General features: G+C 40.6%; 1 protein-coding gene across 2 annotated transcripts in view; it reads left to right on the top strand.

Moving 5' to 3' along the window:
- The first annotated feature begins 1,809 nt into the window (after positions 1 to 1,809).
- NEK6 (NIMA related kinase 6) overlaps positions 1,810 to 17,009 on the top strand; it is an 82,927-nt gene continuing 67,727 nt past the window's right edge. The window contains exon 1 of one of the 2 annotated variants that reach the window (XM_077305668.1): positions 1,810 to 2,010. The gene's annotated coding sequence lies outside the window, so the exon portion shown is untranslated. The other variant, XM_077305666.1, reaches the window with a different exon arrangement.

Here is a 17,009-nt window from a genome sequence, read left to right as displayed (position 1 = left end):
GTATATGGAGATATCTTTAAAACTGTTTTAAAAACTTCATTTCAGAATTCTGCAGCCAAAATGCAGGCTGCTATAAGCTATAGAGACAATGTTAAAGAGAACACCAGTTATACATAAGTTTTAGAGAACATCAGCTGAAAAAACCATGCTGGCTATCAATGTTTCTGGCATGTGAAAAAGCATCTGCTCCCATATGAAACTGCCTCTACTCCATATGTCTGTAGCCTGTGGTGAATGTGAGTGGCAACTAAATAGTAGGCCTTGCCTGCTTGTGGTACACCAACTTTTGGAATTTTTTCTCCAGAGCAGTTTATCTGGCACTAAATTTAAATTTTAGTTACCATGTAAAAATACTGTCATTTTCTTAAGCATTTTGCTCATCAGTGTATGTCCCTTTGTTTCTTGCCAAAATTTCTACTTATTATAATTTATTGTAAGTCTTGTACATATATCTTACAAAGTCATTTCAAGTGTATTTACCCAGGAATATGAGGCATAAACATTTTTAAAAACCTAATAAATAATTGATGTTCCTGGTATATATTGAAGTCCTACCCAATACCCAAATTGGCAACTATCCATAACCAATTTTTGAATCTGCTAGCAATTCTGAACATCAACTTCTTGAAAAATGCTTAGAAAGTTATGTATATGCCGTGCTACTTTGTGTTACTTTGATGATAAACTAGCATTTCTGTGCTGTAGGCAATTTGAAAAGTATTTCAGAACATTTGATGTAGGAACATATGTGATCTCATATAAGTTATGTCTCATGATCCCCACTGTTTATAATAGAGCAAGCAGCAACTGTCAAAAGCTGAGGGATTTAAAGGCTGCCTCCTAGAATATTATAGAGAATCCAACATTAATTTCTCATAGTGGTAAACAAACTGAACCTCAACTGCACCATGTTTAAACATGAAATACCTGGTCACATCATTTTTAAATAGTTTAATATTTCCAATCCTTATAAGTAACATAGCAGGTTTAACTTCCAGGTACTATGTATGAAAACTGTCGTTCTGAAATTGGAAAGAGAACGTCTGGAACACACATACAGAAATAAATCAGTTGTTGAAGCTAGATCTTACCAGCTCTATTAATCTTTCTCCTATCACATAAAGATGAAAGAGGTTTCATTGCGGGTTGCCCTCTCCAGCCAAATTTGCTTTCACGTTCCTGACTCTAGAATGGTTTTGTTACATGTCGGTTTCTTTAGACTGCCTTTTGCTAAGTTGCTTTTAATCATGTTTTTATCATGCTGCTTTCTGACAACCTTTTGGACAGTTTTAAAAATCATTATTAACCACTTATTGCAAGTTTATTTATTTATATTTATATACCACCCTCTCCCGAAGGCTCAGGGCGGTTTACAGGGAACAGAAAATAGATACAGATAACAAATATATATATATATATATAATCCTTATCTTGCTGTGTTTAACTCTGGATCTTATGGTTATCTAATCTTAAAATACAAAATAGCTTCGACACTTTACAAGGAAACCAACGAACAACTAACCCAAAAATATGATAAATAAATACAGCGCGCAGATGGGTGGCGGGGTGTTACAACGTTGTGAAACTAAGGATAGGCCTCAAAAAAACAAAAGTACGTCGCGCGCTGCAGCCGTAAGTACTCGGAGAAAAGGCGATCCTTTGCCTGAACGTGGCGCTTGAGGTAAAAAGGGGAAAGTCTCGTCGCCCCGCCCCCTTCAACAGCCCCTGCGCGCGCCTCCCCCCCCCCAGTCTTAGGGAGAGAAGGTAGTCGACGCGAGCCTCGCCCAGGCCACGCCCCTTTCCCGAGTCCCGCCATCGGGCTGCTTAGGTTTGGTAGTGGAGAGCGTGGGCTGTGTATGTGTGCGCGCGCGCGCGCTCACTAGCTCGTTCCCGAAGAAGAGAGAGGGAGGGGCCAAAGGGAGGCCTGCGTGGCAGCTGAGGACCGACAGAGCGACTTGCGGGCGAGCTCGCGTCCTCAACTGCTGTGCGGGCGAGGGAACGCGCGTGCGCGTGAGTAAGAGAACGACTCGGTCTGTCAGTGCGAGAGCGAAAACGAGTGGGGGTGGGATTGGCAGCGGGAGCGCGCGAACGAGCACGAGCGGGTCGAAGTTGTGTCCGGGACTCCTTGCCCGCTTGACTGCGTGTTTGCCTGAGGCACGGGGCCCGAGAAGCCGGGACACCTCCCTCCCAGAAGCAGCAGGTAAGGGAAGGAGGCCTCGCCTTGGCTGTTTCCCAGCAAGGATGGAAGGAATGGGGTCGGGTCACGTCACGCCTCCTCCCAAGCGCTCCCCCCTCTTACAGCTGGGGCGCCCCTTTCTCTTCCGCAGAGAGCTCTCTCAGGTGTCCCCCGTCCCTCCTCCCCCCGTTCCGTATGCATTAGCCATCTCTTCTCTTTCTCCATGCTACTCCTCGTATTGTTTATGCATGCGCTTATTAGTTATGTCCCGTCTTTCAGTTACAAATAATGGTCAAGGCGGTTTACATCCTCGGATTAGTAAAACGGGAAAATATTAAACATTTTAAACGTGTATCTAAAAGAGCAGTTTCCTGAAAGTTCGATTAACTATCGATAAAATAACTAATAAGAGCTCAAAAACCAATATAGAGTGATAACATTCATAGTAAGATTGACATAGTAAGATTGACATAGTAACATTCATAAGTAAAGATTGCTGCTATTACTAGTATTTTGTAGGACCTTTTAATGGGAAATATTTTTTGCTTGCTTTGTTACCTAGGGTGCATTGGATCCCCCCCCCCCCAATACAATTGGGCAGGTTTGTTGCCTTTTACTCATCCCTCTTGCATCCTTGACCATGCTCTAAATCTAGCTGTACCTCATTGCTGGTTGCTTTTCTTTACATTTCTTGGTTCTGAATTACAACATTAACTATTATTTATATGCTGCAACTCAAAAGGAGAACTAGTGAGGTGTGCCATATGAATTGCAGTGGGGTTTTTGATTGCTGTCTGGGATACTGATTACACTGTACTATGGGAGGGGCATGTCATTACTGTCGTTCACATCAGGTGATCTCTTACATACAGTTGAGCCATGAGTAGGAAATACTTACTTGGTGTTATTTCTCTTGTACTTTTGTTATTTTGGCTTGTATATATCTTCGATACAAAATTTTATGGTCTGTATAGTTATTTTGTCACTTTATTTGTAAACAGGTTTCAACTACAGACTCTTTTGGGGGATCTCTAGTTGCCCTCTCTAGTATATTCTTTGATGTGTGCTTTATACAGGCCCCTGCTTTCATCTGTATTAATTTTATAGATGGCAGGAGGAAAGTGGTTTTAAAATATGAATTAAATTATAAAATAGGCATCTTAGTAAGAGTAGAGTCTTAAATCGTAAATGATACTGCTAAAAATTGATAGCAACTGCCTTAAACTGAGTTGAACTGTTGGTCTAATACTGTGTTCAGATTGGCAGCTCTAGAGGCTTGGAAAGATATTATTCTGTTAAATGAGACCTTATAACTGTAAATGCTATAGGCTGAACCTGTAATTTTGTTTATGAAAAGTATGGTCTCTGCCACTGTCCTTTACTCTTAGCTCTGATTCTTTAAGTTACAGGCCTCTGTTCTTCACCGGGCAAGAACGGTCCTTCCAGTATTTGATTTGAATTTCTTTAAGCAGAAATTATTCCCCTAGGCCAACAAACCAAGGATATAAGTATGTAGTTAAGCACATTAGGAATTTTATGTAAATCAGTTTTAGAGTTCCTCATATGGTATCAGGTAACATTTATCCCCTGAGGTTGTATTTAGAGTAAAAAATTTCAGAGAAGACAATAGATGAATGGAGAACAGTTATGGTTTTACTTATTCAGTATTCCTGAATATTCACATTATGGCAGCAATGAGTATAAAATATAATTATGATATGCTCTTGAAACTAGTTCCCACTCATCCCCAACCATTCTTTTCCTGCTGATGGGCGTATGCTCAAGCAAGCAACTACAGATTCCTTGACATTATAGCATTGTTCCTTATTATCCTTCTCCCTCATAGTCTCTCTCTCTGAGCAGTTTTTAAAAGCTGGGACAAGACATTTTTGTGTCTCTAGATAGATCCTGTGTTTTGGACCTAAAGTCCAAACTTGTATATAAACGTGAGAGATACATTGCACATTTCAAGAGCAATAACTACTATATTTTATGCCATTTTGAAATGATAATCCCTAGGAAGCTTCTGTGGCAGCCACTGGGGTTAGGCGTAGTTCACTGGAGACATAGGTTCCAATTCTTCCTCATCTGTGGACATCACTGTGTTGCCTTAAGGAAGACACCACCTTTCACCCAGTCTACTTCCCACAAAGTAGCCTACACACGAAAGCTCATGCCTTGAATAAATCTTTGTTGGTCTTAAAGGTGCTATTGGACTCAGTTTTTTTGTTCTACTTCCCAGTGTTGTTAGAATAAATATAACAGGTGAGAACTGTGAGGTATTTTGTAGAACAAAATTCCATAGAAATTGATAAATAGACAGCTTGTAGTAAGTGGGCAGAAAGTTGCTTCTCCTGGGTGGGACAGCAGTTGTTGAGAATGGAAGGGATCTGATATTTAATGCTACAATGTAGCACTGTACCATATGAGTTGTAATGTAAACCGCCCTGAGCCAAAAGGTAGGGCGGTATATATAAATATAATAAACAAATAAATAATGGGGCAGCCAAACAGGACTGAAGGTGTATGTCTGATGGAGTGTAAACTCAGAATAAGAAGAAGGAATAAATGATCTCTCAAAGATCTTAAACAGACTTGGTGAGAAGTTGCATTGTTTATAGTTAAGCTGTTTCATGGTTGAGAGGTGTGATGAACTTTTGCTTTGCAATTGTATATAATTATAGGCTCATTTATTAAAAGTGAGATTTGCTTGGTTAATTTTTTTTTTTTGCAAAAAAGTAGGATTATATTTTGGTTTGGTATCAGGTAACATTTAAAAAAGTTAGTGTTGGTAGTGCTGTCCATACAATTAAAATACATACCTTAGGACAGACATTCTGATATAGTATTTTTTTAAAACAGTCATCTGAGAGGAGGATTAGATTACCTCATGAAAGCCAGTGTTAAAGCTTGTCTTAATTTCTTACTAACAGGATTATGGAACAAACTCTACAGCTCATTGGGAATAATTTAAAATTTAATCCCCCCTTGTCTGCTCTGATTGGTAGATACCTCTGCATGGTAGATGGGAGGGGGGCTGGGCTATGATGGACGCTGCAGCTGATTCATAAAATGTTAGTGAAATAAAAATAGCATCTCATCAGGCCATGTCCCCTCTGAGGTTGGTTCTTCTAGATTTGCAGTTGCATCCAAGTGGGCACACTCCTAATCAAAGGCTTTGTGCCTGTTACTTTAAGGATAAGCAAACCTCTCCAAATCAAAGGCTCTTGACAGTGTCCTAAAAACTCTTTCCTGGGAGTAAGCTCTATTCAACATGTAAGGTGATCAGATTGTCCCCATTTTGGAGGTTCATCTGGGGGTACCTGGCAAATTGTACTTATGTTGAAATTTTAAAATATATATTACAATACTATTTTTGTGTTCTATGCGTTCTGTGAAACTTTTTGTTGCTCCGTATAGACCACATTTTTAATCAAGACCCCCCCCCTCCCGGTCACTGGTGTTTAACCAATGTTAAAATCTGGTCACCTTACTCTAAAGACATCAGTTAGACTAGCTGGAACATGCCCATCCTGAAATAATGCTTTATTTTTCTTTCTGTAGCATTGTATCTGTACATCAAAATAGAATGTATGGTACTGACCATGCTGCAGTTTTCTTAGACTAATATTCTTACATGCTGCATCATCTAAAGCAGCAGTCATTAAATCTATCTAGTAATGGAAATCTGTTTATCCCAGAACTAAGGGACATGAATTGCAATTCATGTGGCTTAAAACAGGAAATGGTGACTATTTCATGTATTGCATAGCAATGGGGGGGGGGGGGAGTAAGAGGAAAAAAGCTGTTAGACAGAAATGAGATTTCTAAATGGGCTGCCCAAATAGGAACTGAGAGAATAAATGTAAATGTGTAATTTTTCTTGTTTCTCAGTAATGAGTGTAATGGACACTTTAGGAGGTGGTTGCTGTTTTGGTCTCTGTATATAAGCTCAGTAGAAGACACAAGGCACTGTGATACAAAAATACACTTTCTCCTTCCACCCCCAGCAAAACAACCTACAGCTAAGATGACAGCAGGATTTGTTTAGTGTTTTTCTAATATTTAACATTTATTTAATGCCAACAGTGTGATTGTGATGAAAAGCAAAATTGTGGACTCTAATGGGAGACCAACACTGAGCAAATAAGCCATTAGTGCTTAAAGAAGAAATACTTTGAGGCACAAACTGCCTCGGAAACTTGCCTAGTATTATTACTTTGATTAGTATTTAATCTTCCTTTATTGTGAGTTATATTCTTTGTGAAATGCCTGTCATATTAATATAGAGGACTCTGAATAAGAGGGCTGGAAATGCAATTACTGGCACATGGATCATTTTGTGTGCTTTGAGATGGAATCACTATCAGGATTAGTTATATCATGCTGTATGGGTGCTTGTGAGCATACTTCACCTACTTCTAGAGCCAAATTTGAAGGGAAGAATTCTTTCCAATATGTGGTATCTGGGCAAGTTTTAAGAACTTGTGTGGCAGATTGGGATAGTGGGATTGGGTGGAGTTTCATCTCACCCCCCCCCCCAATGCTGTAAATAAAATTCTAGTACTCAGTACTGTCTGAAGTAGCATTATTGCGAGGGCTTGCCAGTTTTCATAAAATCAAGTAGATTGTTTTAATCTTTTATCATATTGTCATAATAATTAATAAAAGGTGGTTGGAATATTCCTGTTATGACATGTCACAGCATATCATGATTTTAAAGTACTCGTATCACCTAAAAGACCATAACCTTTAAAATAGTCATTAGCCTTCAGTTTTTTTCTCTTCTGACCATGCTGGAGGGAAAGAATTGATGGAGCATTTGAACAGGCCAATGGGATCTGGAGGTGGCATCAAAAGCCCATCCCTTACTGGTCCAGGCGGCATATTTCTAGCTCACTCTTTGCTTCCAAGTAGGAGGAAGGGTGTGCTTTTTTGTACTGTTGTGTGTGTATGTTTTATACAGTATTGAGTTCTTGTTCATACATGCAAGAGAATGCTGAGGGGTAGTATGGAGTTGTGTGCTGGTAGTGCTGCTCAGTCTTAGGGAGGGGAGCAGAGGAGCTGAGAAATGGAGACAGCTGCTCACCACCAAGGGCACTAAGAACAACTGTGCTGCTTGGTAGAAGCATTTGCAAGGAATAGTAGGTGGAAGCTGGAGATATTGAGCACCTTCTCTTCTCTTGTAAGTGTGTTGCCCTTGCAAATTCATGTTCCAAAGTCTATGAGATTGCAGAATTTGCTATACTTGGATTGCTATACTTATTGCCATGATATTTTAATTAAAGTTAGGGAATATGAGTGCATATAAGACTAATTTGTTTTTAATGCCAACTACTACTAATTAGTGTTAATACAGCATTTTGATAATTCATAGCATGCATGGATCAACCAAGTTATCCTGATGTCAGATGCAGCTCTGCTAACAATAGAATTTGACACTCCCCAGAACAGAGCATAAATAGTATTATTCAGTTATTCAAGGTTTAATGGCTTAAATAAAAAAATAGCCATTTCTCACTATCAGACGTAAAAGTCTCAATCACTTCCAAGAGGACTTTGGCTCCAGATCTTTTAAGAATTTGGTTTAGGCTTTGCTCGTGCATGTTAATGGTACTATTTATCATTAAAAAGAAAACTTCAGTCTCCTGAGAGAATTGAAAAGTAAAACATTGTCCATTTTCTCACCTAGCACTGAAGCAGTGCAGCTGGGTTTTGCATCTTAATGAACTAGGCATTCATTACCCGCCCGCCCCCCCAAAAAAGAAAAAAATTGCTTCCGATATTTACAGTAGCATCATAAGCAATTACACCCTTCTAAGTCCATTGACTTAAGTGTAAGCCCACTGGTATACTTTATAGGATGGCACTGTGTGCTAAAATGGGTCTGGTACCTATTGACAGCCATAGCTGACTTACATATGGAGTTGAACACATTTCTCCTAGAGATTTCCTGAAGTTGGTTTCATGTGAGAACAAGCATCATCTTGAAGAACCTGGCAAAGAGCCATACTGGCAAGCCTGTTTTTCTTTTTTGATGAAGACTGTGATGTTTTGGATCACTCAGAAGTTACCCCACTGTCTTTGGATCACTTTCTTCAACATGGTCCTAATGTGCATTATGTGAAGCTTCCCAGCCTTTTTTTTTTTTTACAACCAGAGATCACCCTGCACCACTTCAAAAAAATAATAGAATGTAAGGCCTAAAACTTAACACTTTGAGAAAAATGGTTCTAACTCAAGAGGCTGAGCACGTTGCTTTATAGATCTTTCTTTAAAGAGCAGATTTAGAAGTGCAGATAACTTTGCTTAATATTGATTTTGACGTATTGCCCAGAGCTGCTTTGAAATAATAATTCTCTCCTGGAATTCAACTAGTGTCCCCACAGTGACTCTCTTGTAAGTGCATGCATTTAATGTCTCCCCTTCTATGCTTTGTAAAAAACTGCTTCTTAAATTTTTTTATACTTTATCAAAATAAACATGGTGATATTCTCTTCTATTCTTGCTTCAACACCACAAGGTCAGGGAGCCTAGAGGATTCTTTAATAATATCAAGTGCTTTCCCCAGTCATAATTACCTGTGCTGCGGAGACTCAAAGGAAACAGATGTAAGCCTGTTGTCATAAAAGTGGAGCCTTTTGCACTGTTCAGCAGTTTGACACAGAATGAAAATCTCATAGTTAGCAAAACATATAATTTTTGTAGTTGAAGGTAATGCATACAGAACTGCAGTACCTAAATTTTAGTTGGCTTTTTTAAATGGAATGACTCTTAAGAGTTCATAAACTGGCCATTTTACCAGAACTGTGAATTGTGGAAAGTAACTCCCTACTGGATATTTTAAAATGCTGGTAAGAAGGATTGGGGTGGTTAGCTTTCTTCGTCCTGGGGGACTCCTTTATGTTTTTCTTGTTGAATACTTTATTTGGAATAAATAAAATGTTCTGGTTTAGTGCCCTCATATTGCAGAGGTGAAAAATAAATTGATAGGCCCTGTGAACTCTTGCCCCAGCCTAGAATGCTCTTGTGACAGGTGGTAGCCCGCACCCTCTCAGAGAGCTTGCAAGCTTTCCATTTTGATGACTGGAGTGATGTTTACTATTCTGTATGACTTGCATTGCTTTATCATTGAGCTCTGAGACATCTCTGTATAATTCAGTGAGATGTCCACTAGCCTTTTGAAAAGGCTTCATGAACATGAAACACAAACTCATGTTTGTATTGCCAAGAAAAGCTGGTGTGGGGTAGCTGGGGGTGTTTATGAGAGACTCGTTATATGTTCAGATTTGTAAAGTGATGTACAGGGGACTGGAACCCAGACTTCTGCTTGTCAGTGCCTGCCTCTGAGTCAGCAGTCTGCTCCTGGCTCAAGTGGGAGTAGGATGGCTCAAGTTCCATATTTTCCCCTTTCTGACAAGCCAACTGCTGTCCTTATTACTACAGGAGATTAATGCTAAGCATGCCATGAGTTTTCATCTGTGCCAAGGAGAAGGGGGGAAAGTAAGATATTTTACAGCAGAAAATGTATGTTTGTGACCTGACATTGTAGGGCAAAACGTTGCAGATTATTATGTTTTTTTTTTGTGTGTGCAGATTGACAGTAATGTAAATGGATCTAGCCAACCATTTCAAAAACTGACTTATAAAATACCTTCTGAAATGTGATTTTGACTATTTTGCTTGCTTTGTGGCATGAACAGGGGATTTATAATTTTTCTTCATTAGCTACCTTCTTCCAGAATCTATCAGCATTCGGCAAGTCTGTTCTTCTCTCCCATGGAGACGTAGGAGGGTGTTTTCCAGGAAAATCAGGGAACTGGTTGGATGAGCTTTAAAGGGATGGGCCTGTGACATCCTTAAGCATTTCCCCCCAAAGTGCAAGATTTCTAAGTTAACACTTCTAAGTAACTGAGTAGAGACAGCAGTAAGGGCAAAACGTTTGAAAAGGGATAAAGTTTTTGTTTTCAGCATCCTTCTTCAAAGACTTCAGCTTCTGAATTTCTCCTTGGTAGGAAAAATTTGAGTTTCCAGTATATTATAGTAATCAAGTTGAAGACGATAAAGATAATCAGTCCCAGTCATATATCTAACAAAGTGGTCTCTTTGCACATGATAGCCGCTGTCACATTGTATTTGAATCTTTAAAAGGTCACAGAATACTCTATAATTTTGACTGCAATCTCTGGAATTCAACCTATTTAGTCTAACTTCTAACACAATTCATTGTTCCAAGGAAGGATTCTGTTCTGGGTTAAATTGTGTGCTCCTCCCTGCTATTAACAGTTCACAATATCAGAAGTTGTTTTTCCTTTACCTTATTTCTGACAGTGGAAAGGCAACAGTCAACATTTTGTTTGGGAGGTACTTGAGGCAGATGTATGCTATTTGCATCCGTATTGATAGCGCTATGTACATGTTGTATACAGGGTGTCATGAGATAGTACCAAGCAAAGTATCTGATGCTGGAAGCTCTAAGATATAGAGTGAGGAAGTAAAACACTGTAGTTGCTTTCCAGATTTCTGGGTAAAATTGCTCATTGACACTAGATAAGATAATCAGACCCAGATAATCAAGAAGATGCTCTTGGTATTGTAGTCTGTTTTCCTGCTCAACATCATATGCTACATCTTTATTGCTGAAGAAGATATCCTTGTGCATGAGATTTTGGGGGCAGGGCATTTCTTTCAAAGTCCCAGTTGGGTCAGATAGATCATATTACACTATATATAGGATTATTCACATAGGCTATACAAGTAGAGTAGAGGAAGCTATTATTTTTCTTTTGCAGGCCATACTTAATGAGTTTGGAAACTCTAAGTGATGACTTTCAGCTCTTAGAAGATTAAGAACCAGTGCTGGTTTTTGTGGCAAGCTGTATATATTAAAGTCAGCCCAACATAGTAAATATTATCTGTTACCATAATCATTGTACTTAGTGTAAGTGCTTCTTGGGTGGATATTAAATATCTGTTAATCTTTATAGTATTTATAGTATAATTTTTTAAACTTGCTTGAACTTCTTAGTGCTTTCACTGGTCAATTACTTCAATTTATAATGTCTTGTCAGCTGTAAGAACATTACTGTCTAATAATACACACCACATTGTACAATATTTGACTTGCTTAAGTTGATTTTTCAGAGTTCAGAGAACATTTTTAGCAAAGAGACTATGGTTGATGTTTTCTTATTATTTGATTATATCTTTTGCTCAACATAGATTGTATTGGTTATAATGGCAAAGCAGAATGGATGGATTCAATTTGCCTAATGGATCACTGTTGTTAGAGAACTTCTACTGCTATTTCTCATATTACTCCTCCTCCTCCCTAAAATGCAACTGATGTGAAAGTCTGAGAAAATCAGCTTAGTTTGGTATGGATCATCTGTAGGAGTGGCTGGAATCTGCAGAGAAAGTTGATTATCAGTTCTCCATCTGAGGTGAAGGATGTCTTGGTGGATGATTCCTACCCTTCACTCAGGGAGGCAGGAACTAGTTTTGTTCCTCTTCCTTTCTCCTTGGTGAGAGTCACTCTTCCTTCAGTTTTCCAGTCTCTACAGGGAGAATGACTAGCTAAGTAGACTGTCTACTTTCAATTTCCCTTTTTTCTTATTCTTTTATTTCTAACTTCTCCCTCTCAATTCTCCTCTAGTCTAGCATATATACTATTCCTCTCTTATTTCCCTCTGTCTTGCTTACGGGTAGCAACTTCTGAGGAAAGAGCTTAGGAGGCTTTCTAACAAACGCTGAGCTCATGGCAACCATTTTGAAAGCACAGCTGACAGTGTTCTAAAATTGACACTTGGTACTATGACTGAATTGGGGTACACAGAGGGATTTCTGCCAGCTAACAACTTTATATGCTCCCAGTGCATTGATTCTGAATATCTCAAGGCTTCTACCAACCAAACAGGTAAGAAAATATCATTGGATCTCAGCTGTTTCAGAGAATCCTCATGTTGATAAAATAACCAACACCAGGCTATTCAGCATGCCTCTGAATTTTCCCCTTCTTAAGACAAACTATCAAAGAAGAAATCTCAAATCTTTGCCAAAGATATGATGGTCTCATTGGAAAAAAGAGCCTGATGACCTACCAAGGCAACTCAGAAAGGGAGAAGGATTGATGATGGACTCATCAGACTGTGTCTTTAATAATAGGGAGGAAAGGGATTTCCTGCCTGATGAGGAAGAGGGTGAAATACAGGAGCCTGAGCACACTGTGATTTCTTTAAACAGAGGACTATCAGTAATTATTAGCTAAGTTATTGATTGCACTAGTCTTAATACAGTCTCCATGGCAGCTGAGCAAAGTTCAGGAACTGAGACTAGTCGCAGACCAAAGGAAAATCAGAAATTTTTTCCCAAGCTGGGCATAATCCAAAAGGCATTCCCTCTGCCAAAATTCATGAGAAACAGATGATGGAGAGTGGACTAATCCTATGGCTAGCCAACAGTTCCCTGCATTCATTAATAAAAATGGTGTGCTCTGCCTAAGTATACTGAAGTTATTTTGCAGGTCCCTCTGGTGGTTTCACCCATGACTACGCTACAGACTGCTGGCTAGCTTCCAGAAGATGGAGAGGGTGACCTTAAAGATGCAATGCATAAGAAAAGCAGATCTGGTTTGAAAAAGGCACATAAGGCAATGGCAATGAGGGTGCCCACCACTGCCGCTATTGTATCTAGAGCAGTAATCATATAGTCCAGAAAGATTCTGCTGTTAATACCAGTCAATAACCACACAATGACTAAAGGAACCAACAGACTACTAAAAACTGTTTCTTTTCCACTGATGCAACCTTGGTTCTCTCTAATTTTCTTTTTCAAAGAAACTCAGCAGCCAGAAGGATCTTTTTGAATATGTGGAGGATAGGCTGATAACCACCTAATAGCCCCTTTTCAGGGAGATAGGCTACTTGGAAATGGCCTGCACAGAACCCTAGTTGATACCAGGGATATAAGAAGTAGGTCCTTCCTAGAAACATCAGACATGAAGGTCTTCCCAGCCTTTTGCATGCAATATTCCTTGTCTAGATTTCACCAAGAAGGTAGGAGAGGCCCCTGGACTTAGTCTGGAATGATCTTCAGAATGAGATAGTAATCTCCTAGAGTTTCCAAAGATCAGGCAATATCAGACAGGGAGAATAAGCCTGTTCAAAGCATGACTTGCAGGAGATACTGGTGGTGGGGCACCTGTTTTCTATTCAGTGAAATATAAAACAACTCTCAGACAGACTTGTGTGCAACAGAGACTGAATCCCGTGGCCTCAAGATACAGTTATTAGCTTTCCCACTGATTCCTGAAATGATCAAAATGTCCAAGAACGCTGGAAGCCACCAGTCATCTAATGCAAATACAAGCAATAGAATCAGTTCCATATCAAATTCATTCACCTTCATCCCCTCCAGGTGGAGTCACTGAGATCAATCTCAGAGGCTCTTCAGCTAGATGAGTTCCTGGCCTCATTAGATCTTACAGGTGTACCTTCATGTACCTGTCTTTCCCACCAATCATAGGTACATTCAGTTCTCCATAGAGAACATCCATCTACAGTTCAGAACTCCACACTTCAGGTTGGCTACCACTCTGAGGCTGTTGTAGAAGCTTTTTGTAAATTCCATAGTGCCTCTGAGTCACCAAGGCATACACATTCACCCATACCTCTGTGACTTACTGATTAGATCCTGTTCCTGATAGCAATCAATTCTGGATACACAAGAAACTATCTATAGCCTCCAGAGCTTTGGCTTCTCAATAAATCTGCAATAGAGTTTTCCCAACCCCACTCAGAGGCTAGAGCACCTTGGGGTAGATATAGACACAAACCTAATTTGTCTAATTGTTACTCTCAAGAAAGTTAAATATAATAACAAGAAAGACCAAAGGCATGGCAACAGCAATTATCAAAAGTTATTCTTCAACTCATATGAACCTCATCAGCTTCCAGTTGCCAACTCAAATGCAGTCTAATAAGTTGGAAGGCGGTCCTGTCAACTCCAACATTTCCACAGGCCACTCCAGTTAGAAATGGCCAGAAAACCAGATGTATTGATAAAGGTTATCCTGAAAGTCAGAGTTTGTTATGGTGGATGAAGGACAGAAACCTGAAACAGTAAAAATTCTATTTCATGAATGAGGAACAACAAATTTTTACAGATGCAAATTTCGTGTATGATGCTGGATGGAATGCCAACCCAAGTCCTGGGGTCTCATGCAAATAGTCACTTCCTATAGATTTGCTGAAAAGTTGGGCAATCTACCTGGCCCTGTTACTCTTGATGATCATTTGAGCAACTTTCATGTTCTCCTTCAAATAGACAGTGTGATGTCCAGAATCTATGTGAGCAAGCAAGGGGACTCCAGATCCTCTGTTCTGCAGAGAGAAGCAATCAAGATATTATAATGAACTGAACCAAACCTACTGCCAATCCACACCGAGCACTTCCAAGGAATGCCCAACATACAAGTGGACTGTTTGAGCCATCAAACCATCCAAAAGCAAGAATGATTCCTGAAGAGGAATGTATTCGACCTCATTGTGAACCACTTCTGTGCACAGACAGAAGACATCTGCATCATGCAACAGTCACCAAGTGAACCAATTCTACTCCAGGTATTTCCATCTGAAGGCAGAAATAACAGATGCACTAGTGCCAGACAGCCTATCATATGTATTCACTCCAATATTGGTGCTTCCAAACACTTTTTTGGAAACTCAAATGACAACAGGTAGAAATCCTAGCAGTGGCCCATCGCATCCGCTCAGAGTATATCTGAGATTGGGGCACCATTAAGTGGGAACCCTGTACATTCATAAGGACAAAGTGGTCCTCAGGACCCATCATTTCACTCCAAAGTAAACTATCTTCCATAGTTCTTGTAAAACCAACCTAACATCCTTTGTCCTAATCCTAGGCAACCCAAGGAAGAATCTGGCATTCACTAGTTGTCAAAAGAACTCTCAAGACACTCAGAATGGAGAGTATCTGGAAAACAGATAGTTTGTTCATAGCATTTTCACCTCCTAACATGGGCTCAAGGATATCCAAGATGTCTATCAGAAGATGTCTTTGAAAAATACTTCATTAAACCATACATGGTGCAAAATCAAAGGTACCCAGGGCATCACCGCACACTATGTCAAGAGTGCTGTGATTATTGCTGTGTTCCACTGTGGTAGAGGCACTCAAGGTGGCAAAATGATCCTCAATACCAAAGTTCCTTAAGCACTATAACTCAACCTATTCATCAGATATAACCTTGCTTGCATGGGCAGTGTCTGCATGTATATGGAATCTATCTCCCAGCCATCACAGCTGATGGTAGAATGTTAAACCTAGTGAGAATGAAGGCGTGTTGCTGTGAGTTGACCAGATGGTAAAAGTGAGGAGCTAGCATATCAGGAAGTATAATTCCTAAGAAGAGAGGAGAGCAGGTTTTCCTAGCTGCTTAATTTAGAGCTTGAAACTCAGTATCTAGGATTCTGCATTTTATGATTTTATATACTGACTAGAAACTAAGCCCGCTGTGCTTTAAAGACAGTGGGCATTAGGGGTCCTATAGAGTTGGGCGGGGTGGCTGCGGGAGTTGGCAGCAGCCAGGCCACACACCCGAGGGCAGGGATGGTGTGGCCTGTGTGGCTCCCCCGGCGTCTGCCGCCTTCTCGATGTCTCCCCCTGGTGCGGCACCTACCTGAGTTGTCGGAGGGTAGGCGCCGTTGCAGCAGTCGCTGTGGTGGTGGTTGGGCCAGATGCTGGTGTAGGGAGTTGCGGCGGCGTTGCTGGGGTGGCAGCTGGCGGCAGGTGCTGCCAGATGGCTGGGCCGGGGCCACATGGTGTCTGCGGAGGCAGGGCGGGCACAGGCATTGGCGGGGCTGGCGGGGCTGGTGGCGGGCCGCAGCCACGGGAGAAGGCAACACCGGCTTGGGCCGTGGCCGCGGGTTTGCAGAAGCCAGTTAGGGTGGTGGGCAGGCGCCGTGGGGTCCTCCAGGGCGATTGAGAAAATGGCGGTCGGCCGCATGGGGCTGACGTGATGGGGGCAGATCGGGAGGTGCAAAGCGCCTCCCGATTCGTCAGTCCGGCGGCAAGGGACCTGCGCGCAGCTCGCAATTGGTCCCCTGCCACCGGACTGACAATCCGATTGTCAGTCCGGGGGAAGGGGCCTATCAGCACCCTTCCTCATCATGGACAGGGCCCGCCCTCGGGGCCCTTAACAAATTATTTAATCCGCTCCGTTAGGAGCGGTTAAAGATACTGATGTTACAGGCACTGAGACCAACAAATCTAGAGAAATGCTGAGGGTTTTAATTTTTTGCTCAACATAATGTGACCGATTAGATGATTGTTGTTCCAAGAACATTAGGAAAGTAAAGCTATAAGATTCAGAGTTAAAAATTAGACATAGCGAAAAGTTAATGGTTAGCATTCATGTCCTAGTCCCTAGCAGTCTTTGGTTTGTTTTGAAACAGATTGCAGCATAGGCAGTTGGGAATGCCTAAAATTCTATGCAAGAAATAGGATTCAGTATTTTCAACTGTTTGGTTAAAAGCACTTATCCATATAGGGACTCCATAGAGCAGCTGAGAACATGACTTAGCGTTAAAGAGTTTAAGTGCTGCTGGTACAAACTGGTTGCCCTTGGTGTAGAAAAATCAGGCAACAGCCAGAGTGCTATTATTTGCAGTATTTATTGTGTGGTTCTGATGTACAGTCCAGCTCACATTGTAATGGAAATGTACTCCAATATTTAAAATGCCTAACTTGTTCGATGATATTCCCTTGAATATTCCAATTGAAAGGCTTCCATGATTTTGCGAAAATTAACACT

This window comes from Paroedura picta, chromosome 12 (assembly GCF_049243985.1).
Source record: "Paroedura picta isolate Pp20150507F chromosome 12, Ppicta_v3.0, whole genome shotgun sequence".
NCBI classification, from domain to species: domain Eukaryota; kingdom Metazoa; phylum Chordata; class Lepidosauria; order Squamata; family Gekkonidae; genus Paroedura; species Paroedura picta.
This window is presented reverse-complemented; position numbering and strand designations above follow the sequence as displayed.